Genomic DNA, 14,806 nt, shown 5'->3' with positions numbered 1-14,806 from the left:
AATGTCTAAGACTTCCCTCTGTCCATGTGTCTCATTAAAGTGGATCGCAAAGGGATAGTTAATGTTAGACGATCGTATGGCTCTAAGATGTTCCTGAATACGCTCTTTCAGTGGTCTGATGGTGCTTCCAACATAGATTAGCCCACATGTACACACAATACAATAAACAACATAGCTAGTGTTACAGTTAATGAAGTGTTATAATTCATGTGTGATCTGGGTGTTATACTGGAATCTCACCATCTTGTCTTTGATGTATTCACAAATGTTACAGTGTCCACACCTGTACGTGCCTGGTGGTGGTTTTGGTAGCCAAGTGTCCCTGCTCTCAGGTGGCAGGAAGCTGTGACATAATTGGTCGCGAAGGCGGGTACCCCTCTTATAAACAATACTAGGTTTACCAGTCATGCCATTTTTTAGTATCTCATCTGTCAATAACACGGACCAGTGCTTTTGTATAGTTTTGTGAATTTGGGAGCTCAATGCACTATGCTGGAAGACAAGGGAGATACGTTCTCGTGGGTTGTTTTTCTTAGTGTTGGTGAGTAAGGTTGGGCGTTTGATTTTCATGATCTTGTTGCAGGCTTTATTGAGGGCCTGTGGATGGTAACCCGTGTCTGAACCGTAGTTCCATATTGTGTAATTCTTCATGGAAAACCTGTTCCTCACTACAATTACGGCGGATCCTTGTACTTTCCCCATAGGGAATGGCATTGATTTGGGGCTTTGGATGTGAGCTAGTAGCGTGCAAGATAGCATTACATGCAGTAGGCTTTCTGAAAAGTTTAGTACAGATTTTTCCATGTCCGATGTAAATAGTGAGGTCCAGAAAATTAATGGTAGATTGACTGGCCTCATGGGTAAAGCTGATATTAAAGGTGTTATTGTTAAGGTGCTCTATGAAAGCTGAAAGAGACAGTGCATCTCCTGACCAGAAAACTAAAATGTCATCGATATATCTGCCCCAGTAGATAATGTGCTGTGTTAGGAGTGGAGGGCAAGAACGCCACACATGTGTTTTTTCCATGTACCCCATATATAGATTAGCATATGATGGGGAGAATTTAGCTCCCATGGCCACTCCTCGTATTTGGCTAAACCAGTCTCCATTGTGTAGGAAGATGTTGTTATCCAGGACCAGACTTATCAAGTCCATAAGCATGTTTGTATGGTCCAGTAGAGAGGCATCTCTGTTGTCCAGGTAGTGTTGGATGGCAGTAAGACCCTCTATTCTCGGGATGCTCGTGTAGAGTGAGGTCACATCCAAAGTAACTAAGTAGTGGCCCTCTGTCCATTCATAGTCCGCCATTTTACACAATAAATCCTTAGTGTCCCTAATGTAAGAGGGTAGGTTATGGACAAACGGCTATAGGAAAATGTCTATGTATTCCGACAATTTCTCCGTAGGGGAGCCAATGCCAGAGATGATGGGTCTGCCTGGGGGAAAATTGCCAGTCTTGTGTATTCTTGGCAGAATATAGATACAGGGTGAAGTAGGCATATTGTTATATAGATATTTGAACTCCATATCGGATATTAAGTCAAGGTTCAAATATCCTTGTAGTTTTTGCAAAATGGATCTATTAACCCCCGGCATAGGGTTAGATGTGAGTTTGAGGTATGCAGTGCAGTCAGACAGTTGGCGATCCAGTTCCGAAACATAATCAGTCCTGTCCATGATCACGATGTTCCCACCCTTGTCCGCCTCCTTGATGACTATGTCCTTGCATAATCCAAGTGATACTAGCGCTTGCTTTTCGGCTGATGTGATATTGTGTGCCGGGATGGATTTGTGTCCTAACACATACTGTTCCTCCATGTGATAAAGGTCGTTAGTAACCTTATGGCAGAAAGAGTCAATAGCGTAGTCCCTGGGTGTAGTGGGCGTGAACTTGGAGGTCGTTTTTAGACCACTAATGGCCCTAGTGTTAGAGTCTATATTCAGATCACTGATGATCTCTGTAAGCGATGGCATGGGGCCCTCTTTGTGCTCAATTGATAGCAAGGTTTGTATATCCTTGACATCTTTGATGGTCATGGTGCTAGGAGTGTGAAGCAAGGCATTAGTGGATCGAGCAGAGGTGTTAACATCATAGAAGTATTTATAGAGTTTACACCTGCGAATAAATTTAAACAAACTAACATGTAGTTGTGTGAAATCTGGAAGTGAGGTAGGTACAAACCCCAGCCCTTTCTTCAGAATGTTACTTTGGTCAGGATTCAAGGTTATGGAGGATATATTAATAATTGCGATGGTGTCTGGGGTATCACCCGTAGAGACATGTGTGTCCGTCATTGTTGAAGATTGCGAGTTGTTGAACGTGTCGCCACGCCATCCACTCATTTGTTTGCATTTGTGCCTGTGTTTCCCCCGTCTAATGTTCTTGAAGTGTTTTTTATTCTCTCCCCTGGGGTTGTTTTTGGCCTCTCCGGAACCTCTCTAGCTCTAGTAAAAAAGGTGACCTATGTGTGGAGGTAGATAGAAGAGTTTGGTCCCTTGCATCCTCACTAGTCCCACTAGAAATGCTAGATATGTCTGTATCACTGGTAGTGAGATTAGAAGAAGGGAGATTTTTCTTGATAGTGGGGGATGTCCTATTGCTATCTGTTTTAGAATTATCATATTTGCGAGCAAAAGTGAAAACCCTTCCGTTTTTGTAATCGTTGTCATCTCTCTTGAGTTTACGTAGTTTCTTATCTTTTATGTATAATTGGTGTTTATGTAGGACATCCTTCAGTATGTTAAAGTTTTTTATTTTATTGTCAGTTGAGTCAATGTCATTGATCTCTTTTTCTAGCAATGTGATCTCCTGCAGAAGTTTATCCCGCTGAGCCTTAGCATCCCGGATAAGTATATCCATCATGCCGTATGATGATGTGATTAAAAGTTGTTCCCACTCCTTGAGTAAGTCGGGCTGAGATCATCAAAGGATGGAAATAAGATGACCCTCAACCCCCTAGGGATTTGTTCGTTTTCCAGGTATTTTTGTAAAATCGTATACTCCCACCAGCGTGAGAGTTCTTGTTTTTTTTAGACGTTCAAGTTTAATGAACTTAATTCTAAGGCCCTCATGTGTGGGATTAGAAGTGCTAGGTGCACTGGTTAGGGCACTGGTCTGGAATAATTCTTGAAGCAGGGTATCTCTATTGTCATCAAAGTTTGCCATTATTTACCAGTTGTTCAATACAGAGTAATGTGCACATAAATACAGAGTTGTCGAACAAGAAAATGTATTCCAAATGTTGTGAATCGAGTTTAGAAAAGTGACAGAGTGCAGACAGCATCAATTTACAGAACGTCTATTATACTGAAGAGAGGTGGTTGATGCTTGGCGACGCACATTTGTAACCAAAAACAAACAAAAGTAGTATGTCATCAATAAGTCCTGTGGCGGGTGCCAGCCTGGTGCAAGAAACCCAACCACCAAGGGTTTCGAGGTGCACACAAACAAAGATGGATATAAAAACACCTATGTAATGCGCTGTAGGTTACAGAATCTAGGAAAAGAGCAACCAGGGCACTCCAAACAAATAAGTCCAAAATCGGGTGACTTTGTGTAAAACATTTAATCCTCAGTGTTCGGTAGTTAAATCGTAGTTCTAAGATGTTTAAGTCCACATATGAAAAAGTATAAAACGGGTTACAATAACAGTCTGAATCCTCAGAATGAACAGGTCTAGATGAGAAACAAAACAGCCAACACGTGTTTCGTCCTCTCTGACTTTTTCAAGGCTGCAAACAGAAACAAATGGGAACTATTTACAATTATTGGCACTACCATCTGGTAGCTATATTTGAAACGTGCAGATCATACAGGCGTAAAATAACAAGGTGATTTTGCCTCAGCGTGAAGAAATATTAAAGAATAGAGAAAACCCTATGGACTGCTTCGTTGCATGCATTTAAAAAAGAAAAAAGAGAAAAGGGGGATAGGCAGTCACCGTAAGTGCACACAAGAAAGATTGAACCCATTGTTTTAATTACGCTACAGAAGTGTTTAGAGGGAAGTTTTGAGGAGTGGGAGACCAGAAGGTCAACACAGACGAAAAGGAGAAAGTTGAGTACATAATGTAGGACAATGCAAGCCAATGCCCGTGGTAATCGTAATTTACCTCAAAAGAAACTTTAGAAAGGAATCACTGATGATGCTCAGTTTGAAATCCAAAATGATGAAATTATATCTAACGAGGAGAGGTATAAATTGGAAAATACAGTGTTAATTCTAGAGTTAAACTCGTTAGCACTAGTATAAAATTGAAGGATTGAGGTATTTACACAGAGAGGTGGAGGAGGTAAGGTAAACAAACCTACCAAAATTTTAAGAAGTCCAAAGTAATAAAAACACGTTCCATCCAAATCGGGGACAGGTAGCACCAATGATGTTGGGGATATGTCCCATTGCATAGAAGTCAGCCTTCACTGTGGCCAAATCATCCACCTGGGGGAAAACGATGTAGCTGCGCATGCGTTTCATCAGGGCAGACTCTGGTTAGCACGTTAGAGAACATAAGCTGTGACATCCCTGCTGCCACGGCCACTGTCACTTGGAAGGAGCCACTTGCCAAGAAGCGGAGCACTGATAGGACTTGCACAAGAGGGGAGATCCCAGTGGGGTGACGGATAGCTGAGATCAGGTCTGGCTCCAATTGGGTACACAGCTCTTGGATTGTGGCCCTATCAAGTCTGTAGGTGAGGATAATGTGCCTGTCCTCCAGTGTTGCCAGCTCCACCAGGGGTCTGTACACTGGGATATGTCTTCATCTCCTATTCATCCTCAGCGGTTGAACTCTAGGGTGAAAAACGGTGAGCAGATGGTCATATTCAAACATATCCTCAGAGTAAAATGCCTTGCATGTTGTGACAAAAACAGTATGTTAACGTGTAATCCCATAAATGTGACTATGGGGGTGATTCTAACCCTGGCGGTCGGTGATAAAGCAGCGGCCAACCCGCCAACAGGCCGGCGGTCCAAAAAATGGAATTCTGACCCTGGCGGCAACCGCCAACACAGCCCGCCACATTAACACTCCGACCGCCACGGCGGTACAGACAAACAGCGTGGCGGTCACCGCCAACAGGCAGGCGGCAGACAATGTACCGCCCACCCTATCACAACTCACCAATCCGCCACCTTTTCCGGGGCGGGAGCCCCGCCGATAAAAACACGGCGGAAACAGACTACGGACGGGAAAACGCTCACCAAAATACACTCCACGAGTACGGAGGACAGCATGGAACCCGAATTAAACATCCTACCTGCTCTCGTCTACCTTCTCATCTACCACGAGTACGAACGCCGGCGCAGACGACAACGGTGAGTACTGCACCTACGACACACGGGAGGGGGGAGGAGGAAAGGTTACGGGCACACACATATGCGACCCCCACCCCCCCAAACTATGTACACACCAATGCAGAGCAACAATGCACAGTGACACCACCCAAACCCCCCTGAAAAATGCAAAGACATAATTAAATTGTGAAGAAAAATTTATATAAAAAATAGACTCTGATATGTATCGGTCAACTATGCAAAATATCCATAACAAAATAATACTATACACACTGCCATGGAGAACCGAGGCAATTAGTCCTCTACATCAAAGTTAAATAGAACAGTCCGTGGGCTAGAGTGTAGCGACACAAGGGCAAAGCCCACACAGGAGACCTGAGTCCTTTGGAGAGAACACTGCAGGGGCATCTGATGAAAAAACTACAGGCACCTCAGGGGGAAGGGAAGGGGGGGGCACCACAGCCACATGAGTCCACGACGCCAGATCCACGAAGGGGCCACCATGCTCACTGTGCCATCCTGGGGAGTGCAAAGCCACAGTCTCTCAAGTCTCTACGGTGGGTGGGTTGCCCACTCTGCCATCCTGGGGAGTGCAAAGCCACAGTCTCTCAAGTCTCTACAGTGGGTGGGTTGCCCACTCTGCCATCCTGGGGAGTGCAAAGCCACAGTCTCTCAAGTCTCTACAGTGGGTGGCTTGCCTACTCTGCCATCCTGGGGAGTGCAAAGCCACAGTCTCTCAAGTCTCTACAGTGGGTGGGTTGCCCACTCTGCCATCCTGGGGAGTGCAAAGCCACAGTCTCACAAGTCTCTACAGTGGGTGGGTTGCCCACTCTGCCATCCTGGGGAGTGCAAAGCCACAGTCTCCCAAGTCTCTACAGTGGGTGGGTTGCCCACTCTGCCATCCTGGGGAGTGCAAAGCCACAGTCCATCAGGTGGATGACAGTCTCCACTGGTCAAGGAGGAGGCATGGTGGGCACAGTGAACCATAAACAGTGCTTGACAGAAAGGGCCCAGCGGAGCGGTGCTTGACAGGTAGGGCCCAGCGGAGCGGTGCTTGAGACGGCGGGGCCCAGCGGAGCGGTGCTTGAGACGGCGGGGCCCAGCGGAGCGGTGCTTGAGACGGCGGGGCCCAGCGGAGCGGTGCATGACAGGAAGGGCCCAGCGGAGCGGTGCTTGAGACGGCGGGGCCCAGCGGAGCGGTGCTTGACAGGAAGGGCCCAGCGGAGCGGTGCTTGAGACGGCGGGGCCCAGCGGAGCGGTGCTTGACAGGAAGGGCCCAGCGGAGCGGTGCTTGAGACGGCGGGGCCCAGCGGAGCGGTGCTTGAGACGGCGGGGCCCAGCGGAGCGGTGCTTGACAGGAAGGGCCCAGCGGAGCGGTGCTTGAGACGGCGGGGCCCAGCGGAGCGGTGCTTGAGACGGCGGGGCCCAGCGGAGCGGTGCTTGAGACGGCGGGGCCCAGCGGAGCGGTGCTTGACAGGAAGGGCCCAGCGGAGCGGTGCTTGACAGGAAGGGCCCAGCGGAGCGGTGCTTGAGACGGCGGGGCCCAGCGGAGCGGTGCTTGACAGGAAGGGCCCAGCGGAGCGGTGCTTGACAGGAAGGGCCCAGCGGAGCGGTGCTTGAGACGGCGGGGCCCAGCGGAGCGGTGCTTGACAGGAAGGGCCCAGCGGAGCGGTGCTTGAGACGGCGGGGCCCAGCGGAGCGGTGCTTGACAGGAAGGGCCCAGCGGAGCGGTGCTTGAGATTGCGGGGCCCAGCGGAGCGGTGCATGACAGGAAGGGCCCAGCGGAGCGGTGCTTGAGACGGCGGGGCCCAGCGGAGCGGTGCATGACAGGAAGGGCCCAGCGGAGCGGTGCTTGAGACGGCGGGGCCCAGCGGAGCGGTGCTTGAGACGGCGGGGCCCAGCGGAGCGGTGCTTGACAGGAAGGGCCCAGCGGAGCGGTGCTTGAGACGGCGGGGCCCAGCGGAGCGGTGCTCTTCTGCACGGCGGGCCTTGTTCAGCAGTGCTCTTCTGCACGGCGGGCCCTGTTCAGCGGTGCCTATCTTCACGGCGGGCCCTGTTCAGCGGTGCTCTTCTGCACGGCGGGCCCTGTTCAGCGGTGCCTATCTTCCCGGCGGGGCCCTGTTCAGCGGTGCTCTTCTGCACGGCGGGCTCTGTTCAGCGGTGCCTATCTTCACGGCGGGCCCAGTTCAGCGGTGCTCTTCTGCACGGCGGGCCCAGTTCAGCGGTGCCTATCTTCCCGGCGGGGCCCTGTTCAGCGGTGCTCTTCTGCACGGCGGGCCCTGTTCAGCGATGCCTATCTTCCCGGCGGGGCCCTGTTCAGCGGTGCTCATCTGCACGGCGGGCCCTGTTCAGCGGTGCCTATCTTCCCGGCGGGGCCCTGTTCAGCGGTGCCTATCTTCCCGGCGGGGCCCTGTTCAGCGGTGCTCTTCTGCACGGCGGGCCCTGTTCAGCGGTGCTCTTCTGCACGGCGGGCCCTGTTCAGCGGTGCCTATCTTCCCGGCGGGGCCCTGTTCAGCGGTGCTCTTCTGCACGGCGGGCCCTGTTCAGCGGTGCCTATCTTCACGGCGGGCCCTGTTCAGCGGTGCCTATCTTCACGGCGGGCCCTGTTCAGCAGTGCTCTTCTGCACGGCGGGCCCTGTTCAGCGGTGCCTATCTTCCCGGCGGGGACCTGTTCAGTGGTGCTCTTCTGCACGGCGGGCCCTGTTTAGCAGTGCCTATCTTCCCGGCGGGGCCCTGTTCAGTGGTGCTCTTCTGCACGGCGGGCCCTGTTCAGCGGTGCATATCCAGTAGGTTCAAGGGAGCCAGACCTGGGCTGGACTCCCTGCTCAGTCGCCCTCCGACCGTGATGTTTCTGGACCCTTCGGTGACGGAGTCCTGGGCCCTTTGGTGTCCTCCTGTACAGCTGGGATGTGGCATGTGGGGCCCACCTGCTCCGCGCTCCTGCTGGCTGACTTCTCCGCCCTGCTGCCCTTACGCTCCTTAGATGGGGCTCTCGGGCCCTTGCCTCCCCTAGATGTTGTGGCTGGTGAAGTGGGCGAACTCTGCTCCTTGGGGGCAGCCGTGTCAGTCCTCGCACGGCGGCCCTTGTGTTTCCTGGTCCTCTTGCCGGGGGGGGGGGCGCTGGATGTGTCCTTGCTGCTGATGGAGGTGTCACTGCTGGCAAAGGGTGGACTCCAGAACCCATGCACAACAGTGACACCCGAAGCTGGGCTGGTGGTGGCTGTGGTGCTCTTGGGACTCTTTGCAGATGGAGGGGGTAGGTCATCGGAGGGAAAGAGGTCAAGATTAGCCAGGAAAAGTTTTTTAGGGCCAAGGTAAAGGGTAGGAGAAGTGGTGATGGGAGTGGAGGAAGAGGATGTGGTTGTAGGAGAGTCAGGTGTGCTGTCATTGGGTGAAGGTGCAGGTGCTGTAGGCTGTCGTGAGGTGGATGTCTGTTGGGTGGGTGGCTGCCTGCGTTTGTGTGTCTTGGAAGAGGTGGTGACAGACACAATGGGAGAGGACACAGGGGACGTGTAAATGGCAGGGGGGTGGTGACTGCACGCGTGCGGACTGTACAGGAGGGTGTGGTGGTGATGGAAGCACTGGCTGATGTTGGTGTGCATGCAGGTGTGAGTGTAGACGTCACAGGGAGGGAGGAGGGAGACGAGGAGGAGGGGGACACAGGGGTGGTAGTGACTGTTGGAATGTCTGCATCTGGGTGTTGCTTGGGTGAGTGTTTGTGGGATCTGTGGTGCTTGTGTCTGGATGAGCTGCCCTTGGGTGTTGAGGTGTGTGCAGGCTGGTCAGATGGTGTGGATGGGATAGGCTGAGGAACAGGAGACAGAGACAGGGTGGAGGCAGTCAGAAGAGGGAGGCTGGAAACAGGGACAATGGCTGCCGTCAGTGCTGAGGCCAGAGCAGTGAACGATCGTTGATGGGCAGCCTGACCCGAATGAATGCCATCCAGGTAGGCATTGCTCCGATGCACGTCCCTTTCTACCCCCTGGATGGCATTCAAAAGGGTAGTCTGCCCAACAATGAGCGTCCTCACAAGGTCAATGAGCTCCGCACTGAGGGCAGCAGGGGTGGCAGGGGCAGGGGCTGAGGTGCCTGGGTCGAAGGAGACGCCCGCCTTCCTGGGCGAGCGGGCACGGAGCGTAGGCTGAGGGGCTGCAGGGAGGGCAGGGCTGGTGCGCTGGGTGGCGGCTGTACCTGTAGAGGCGGGGGGCACAGATGTTGCCGCCACCGCTAGTGAGCACCCATCCGAGGACGTGTCTGTGTCGCTGCTCTCACCACCGGTCCCCGTTGTGTTGCTCCCCTCGCCCTCCGGCTCACTGGTGCCCTCGGTGTCTGTTCCTGGGCCCACTGGGGCCTTGTGGCTTGCAGCTCCCTCGTGCTCCGATGCCAAATCTCCTCCGCCTGATGATGCTAATGCACACATGCACAAGAAGATGAAGAAGAAGGGTGGGGGGAGAAAAAGAAGACCTGGTTGAGTGCATGCAATGTCAACACCGTTGGCGGAGAGGACAGACACAGGAGCCGCATGCACTAAGCCGCGCATTCGGGGTACACTACTCAGTACTTCTGACTCGGACAACAGGTCCAGAGACGACAAACGCGCACATGTGTGAGGCTGGACCATCAATAGCTGTACTTGTCACCCTACAGAGGTGGGGGCCGGGAGCACAGGGCCATGCCTAAGGGAGAGGACTACACTACAGAAAGCGCCCTGGCCTAATGTCACCCACAACCCTCCTCCCCCACCCAGACGCCTCCACTGCGCAGAAAGATAGCAGAATGTGCTGATACTCACCCCCTTGTGTCTGCTGTGATGCTCTCAAGCGCCCATCCAAATCAGGGTAGGCCACCGCCAGAATCCGGGACATCAGGGGGGTCAGGGTACGACTGGCACCCCTCCTAGGTTGGGAGGCCATCCCCAGCAGTGACTCGGCGGTCTTCCTGGTTCCGCGGCGGATGTCCTCCCACCTCTTGCGGCAGTGGGTGCCCCGTCTGACGTGGACCCCCAGGGCCCGGACTTCCTTGGCGATGGCACGCCAAATCTCGACTTTCTGATGGGCGCTGACCTATGTGACATGTACAGGGTGGGAAGGAAACATAAATCAACTTACTGCATGTTAGATGTGATTGGCCCCCCCTCCCCAACCTTGCAATATAGCACATGCTCTCATCTGTCGTGCGTTGCACTCCTCATTCGCCCCCCACCCCACCAACTTACATCCACCCCACTCCACACAGGCATCGCCCATTCCATGTGCACCCGGTGTACTCACCTGTTGGTCTGGAGGACCGTAGAGTAACGCATACTGGGGGAGGACCCCATCCACGAGCTTCTCCAACTCTTCAGACGTGAAGGCAGGGGCCCTTTCACCAGTCGCAGCAGCCATTGTCTCTTCCAGACCGAGTTCACAGCAGCACTTGCAGTATAGGTCCTCTCCTGTGGATGATCAGGTCTAGAGTGATTAAGCAGATATAAAATGGCGGTCACGCCCGCGGCGGTGCGTACCGCGACCGCCGGCGCACATCGTCATTGGCTCCTGAAACCCATAGGCTTCAATGTTATCCAATGCGGCTCCGTATAGCGGTCTTCGACCGCCTACCGCCACGGTGTGCTCCGCCAGCGCAGTGACCTCACATCCCATTGTCCCACTTCACAGGTCAGGCAGCCGCCATTTCAAGGGCCCACATGGCATAATTTCTACTGCGACACACAGGCCTAGGCCTTGCATTGCCACACATACACGCCTTTCAATACATAGATAACCGTGTGCTATGCAAGCTGTGGTGAACGTACCAGTGATTAGCTTGACTCTGTGCTCCATGTTGTCATTCCTAGGCACCGTCCGCTGGGACTTGCGAGGAGAAGGATGAATCCTCGCGTGTACCGACCGCTGGTGGACCTGTCGACAATGGAAGAACGCCACATCATACTACGATACCGACTTGACCGTGCCACTATCCATGAACTGTGTGCCCAGCTGGAGCCAGCCCTGATGTCCCCCATCCGCCAACCCACAGGAATTCCCCCTCTGGTGCAGGTGCTGTCAGTCCTCCATTTTCTTGCAAGTGGCTCATTCCAGACAACAGTGGCCATGTCATCTGGAATGTCTCAGCCAATGTTTTCTAAAGTTTTGTCTAGAGTGTTGTCTGCCCTGACGAAACACATGCGGAGTTACATTATTTTCCCTGAGGAGGTTGATTTGCCCACTGTGAAGGGTGATTTTTATGCCCTTGGACATATTCCCAACATAATTGGTGCCATTGATGGGACCCATGTAGCCTTAGTCCCCCCAAAAGACGATGAGCAGGTGTACAGAAACAGGAAAAGTTACCATTCTATGAACGTCCAGGTGGTCTGTTTGGCTGACCAGTACATCTCCCATGTGAATGCCATGTTTCCTGGTTCAGTGCATGACGCGTATGTGATGCGTAATAGCAGCATCCCTTATGTGATGGAACAGTTACAGAGACAACGTGTGTGGCTAATAGGTGACTCTGGTTACCCCAACCTGCCTTGGCTATTGACCCCAGTGAGGAATCCCCGGACCAGGGCTGAGGAACGGTACAATGAGGCCCATGGGCGAACTAGGAGGATCATCGAAAGGACCTTTGGCCTCCTGAAGGCCAGGTTTAGGTGCCTGCATATGGCAGGGGGATCCCTGATGTACTCACAAAAGAAGGTGTGCCAGATCATCGTGGCCTGCTGTATGCTTCACAATCTGGCATTGCGACGTCAGGTGCCTTTCCTGCAGGAGGATGGTCCAGATGGTGGTGTTGAAGCAGCTGTGGAGCCTGTGGAGAGTGAAGAGGAGGAAGACTCAGAGGACGACACAGACAACAGGGACAGAGTTATCCAACAGTATTTTCAGTAGCACACAGGTAAGAATCACACACGCCATTTTAATTTTCCTGAAAGCCTCCAGCTTCTCAACTTTGTCTATGACCCCCCAGTTCTTTAAAACTGATGTTTGATTTTCCCTTCCCTTTTCAGTGCTGTATGACCCACTGCGTGACTTCTGCTTGGTTAGCCCATGGACTAATGCTTATTGATCTCGGTATGTGTTCAGCACAAAGTTAACAGAACATAATTGATCGGTAATGTGTTATACATTTGTAAATAATACAGCCTGACTCCAGCATGATTTCAGTGCATTGAGTGATTTCTTTTTGGTGCTAGATAATGGTACATGATATTTACACGGTGATGGGTGGGGGTGGAGTAATGTCCATGGCAGAGTCCAGTTCTCAGTCTCACAGGTGCATTGTCCATATGCCTGTGGAAGGATGGAGCAGGGGCAGTTCAAGGTTGGACAGGGTGGCAATGTGGGACAGTGGGATGACTTCAGGGGGTATCTCGTGCTGGCGGGGGTCTTGACATCCTACTCTGTCTTTTTTTTGGATCTCAGGCTTCTCTTGCGGGGTGGTTGTTCTTCAGCAGGAGGTGGGGTTCTGGTGGCCTGTCGTTGTGATGGGGCCTCCTGTCCACTAGCGCCGGCGGAGGTGGTAGGCTGTTCCTGGTCCGGGCTAGTGACAGGGGCCCTGTGTGGTGCCACATGGTCCCGCAACGTGTCTTCTATCCGGTTGAGGGCCTGGACTATGCTCCCCATAGCGGTAGAGATGTTGGTGAGATGATTGGTGAACCCCATGTAGCGTTCCTCCTGCTGTGACTGGATCTCCTGGAACCTGGCCAGTACCGTCGCCATCGTCTCTTGGGAGTGGTGGTAGGCTGCCATGATGGTGGTGAGGGCCTCTTGGAGAGTCGGTTCCCTGGGCCTCTCCTCCCCCCCCTGTCGCACAGCAGCCCTCCGAGTTGCCCTGTTTCCCCCGGCCTCTGTCCCCTGGACGGTGTGCCCACTACCACTGCCCCCAGGTCCCTGTTGTTGTTGGGGTGGTGGGTTAGCCTGGGTGCCCTGTAGTGGCAGACACACCGCTGATTGACCTGTCCTAGAGACAGAGGCATGGGCCCGCTGGGTGGGAGCTGTGCTGTTGTTCCCAGAGGGGGTTGGGTCTGCTGTGGCCTGTGTGTGGGGAACCGACTGTCCAGAGGTCCCCGATGGTCCGGGCTGGTCATCAGGTTCCAGGTCGACAGAGCTGCTGTCATCACTGGGGGCCTCTTCCGGCGGGGGGATGGACATTTCTGGACCCTCCTGGCCGGTGTGTTGGCGTTCGGGTCCTGCATGGGGTAAGAGAGTATGGTTATTGTTTCTGTGTGTGCTATTGTGTGCGATTTATGGGTGCCCTTGTCCCCCAGTGCTGTCATTCCCTTGGGGGAGGTGTTGTGGGGGTGTTTGGGGGGGGGGGGTATGTGCAGTGGTCATGCTTAGGTGATGGGTGTCCATAGTTTGTGGTGGCATGCAGGGGTTGGTGTTGGGTGGGTTGTGCTGGAGAGACATTCTCAGGGAGGATGTGTGATGGGGGTTGGGGGTGAGGGTGGTGGTGGGGGTTAGCATGCTGGGGGGGGGGGGGGGGGGAGTAGTTGAGATTGTACTTACCAGAGTCCATTCCTCCGTGTACTCCAGCGAGGCCATCAGGATGCAGGATGTTTAGTACCTCTTGCTCCCATGCTGTGAATTCGGGTGGAGCGGGTGGGGGTCCCCCGCCAGTCTTCTGCACTGCGATGTTGTGTCGCGAGACCATCGAGCGCACCTTTCCCCGTAAGTCGTTCCAGCGTTTGCGGATGTTGTCTCGATTTCTGGGATGCTGTCCCACCGCGTTTACCCTGTCCACGATCCGCTGCCATAGCTCCGCCTTCCTGGCTATAGTGGTGTGCTGCACCTGTGAGCCGAAGAGCTGGGGTTCAACTCTTATGATTTCCTCCACCATGACCCGGAGTTCTTGGTCCGAAAAGCGTGGGTGCCTTTGGGGTGCCATGGGGTGGTGTGGATGAGGTGTGGGGTGGTGTATATGGTAAAGAGTGTGTTGGTGTGTGGTGCTTTGTGCTTCTATGTGGTGTGTGTGATGGTGTAGTGTGCCTCTGTGTGATGTAGCTCTCTATTCTGTGATGTGTCTCTCTCTCCTTCGTCTCTGATCTTCGGTCGTAGGGGTTTGTGGGTGATGTGGGTGTGTGTTTTATAGTTGATTGGATGTGTGGGAGTGTTGTTTGTATGTGTGTCAGGTGTGTGTATTTCAAATTGTCCAATGTGGCTGTGTTTTGGAGCTGTGTGTGTATTTTGACCGCGGAGGTGTGTACCGCCAATGGAATACCGCGGTTGAAAGACCGCCGCGTGGATTGGTGGGTCAGAATGGCATGGGCGTGTTTGTGTTGGCGTGGCGGTGGAGGTTTGGTCATCTCCAGTTTTCCACGGCCCGCTGATGAGGCGGCCTTCCTTGGATGTCGGGTTTTTGGCGGATTCACAGTTGGTGGTCAGAATGACCGTGGCGGTTTACCGCGGCCGCGGCGGTAGTATGGCGAAGTTCTGACCGGCGGTAAGGGCCTTTTACCGCCGAGGTCAGAATGACCCCCTATGTCTGCTGTGACGCAGTTAGGTGCCATGGCTTGCTCCCTCCTGAAATGG

Source organism: Pleurodeles waltl, chromosome 6, assembly GCF_031143425.1.
Source record: "Pleurodeles waltl isolate 20211129_DDA chromosome 6, aPleWal1.hap1.20221129, whole genome shotgun sequence".
Taxonomy (NCBI): domain Eukaryota; kingdom Metazoa; phylum Chordata; class Amphibia; order Caudata; family Salamandridae; genus Pleurodeles; species Pleurodeles waltl.
The sequence above is the reverse complement of the archived record's forward strand: the minus strand, read 5'-3'. Positions refer to the sequence as shown.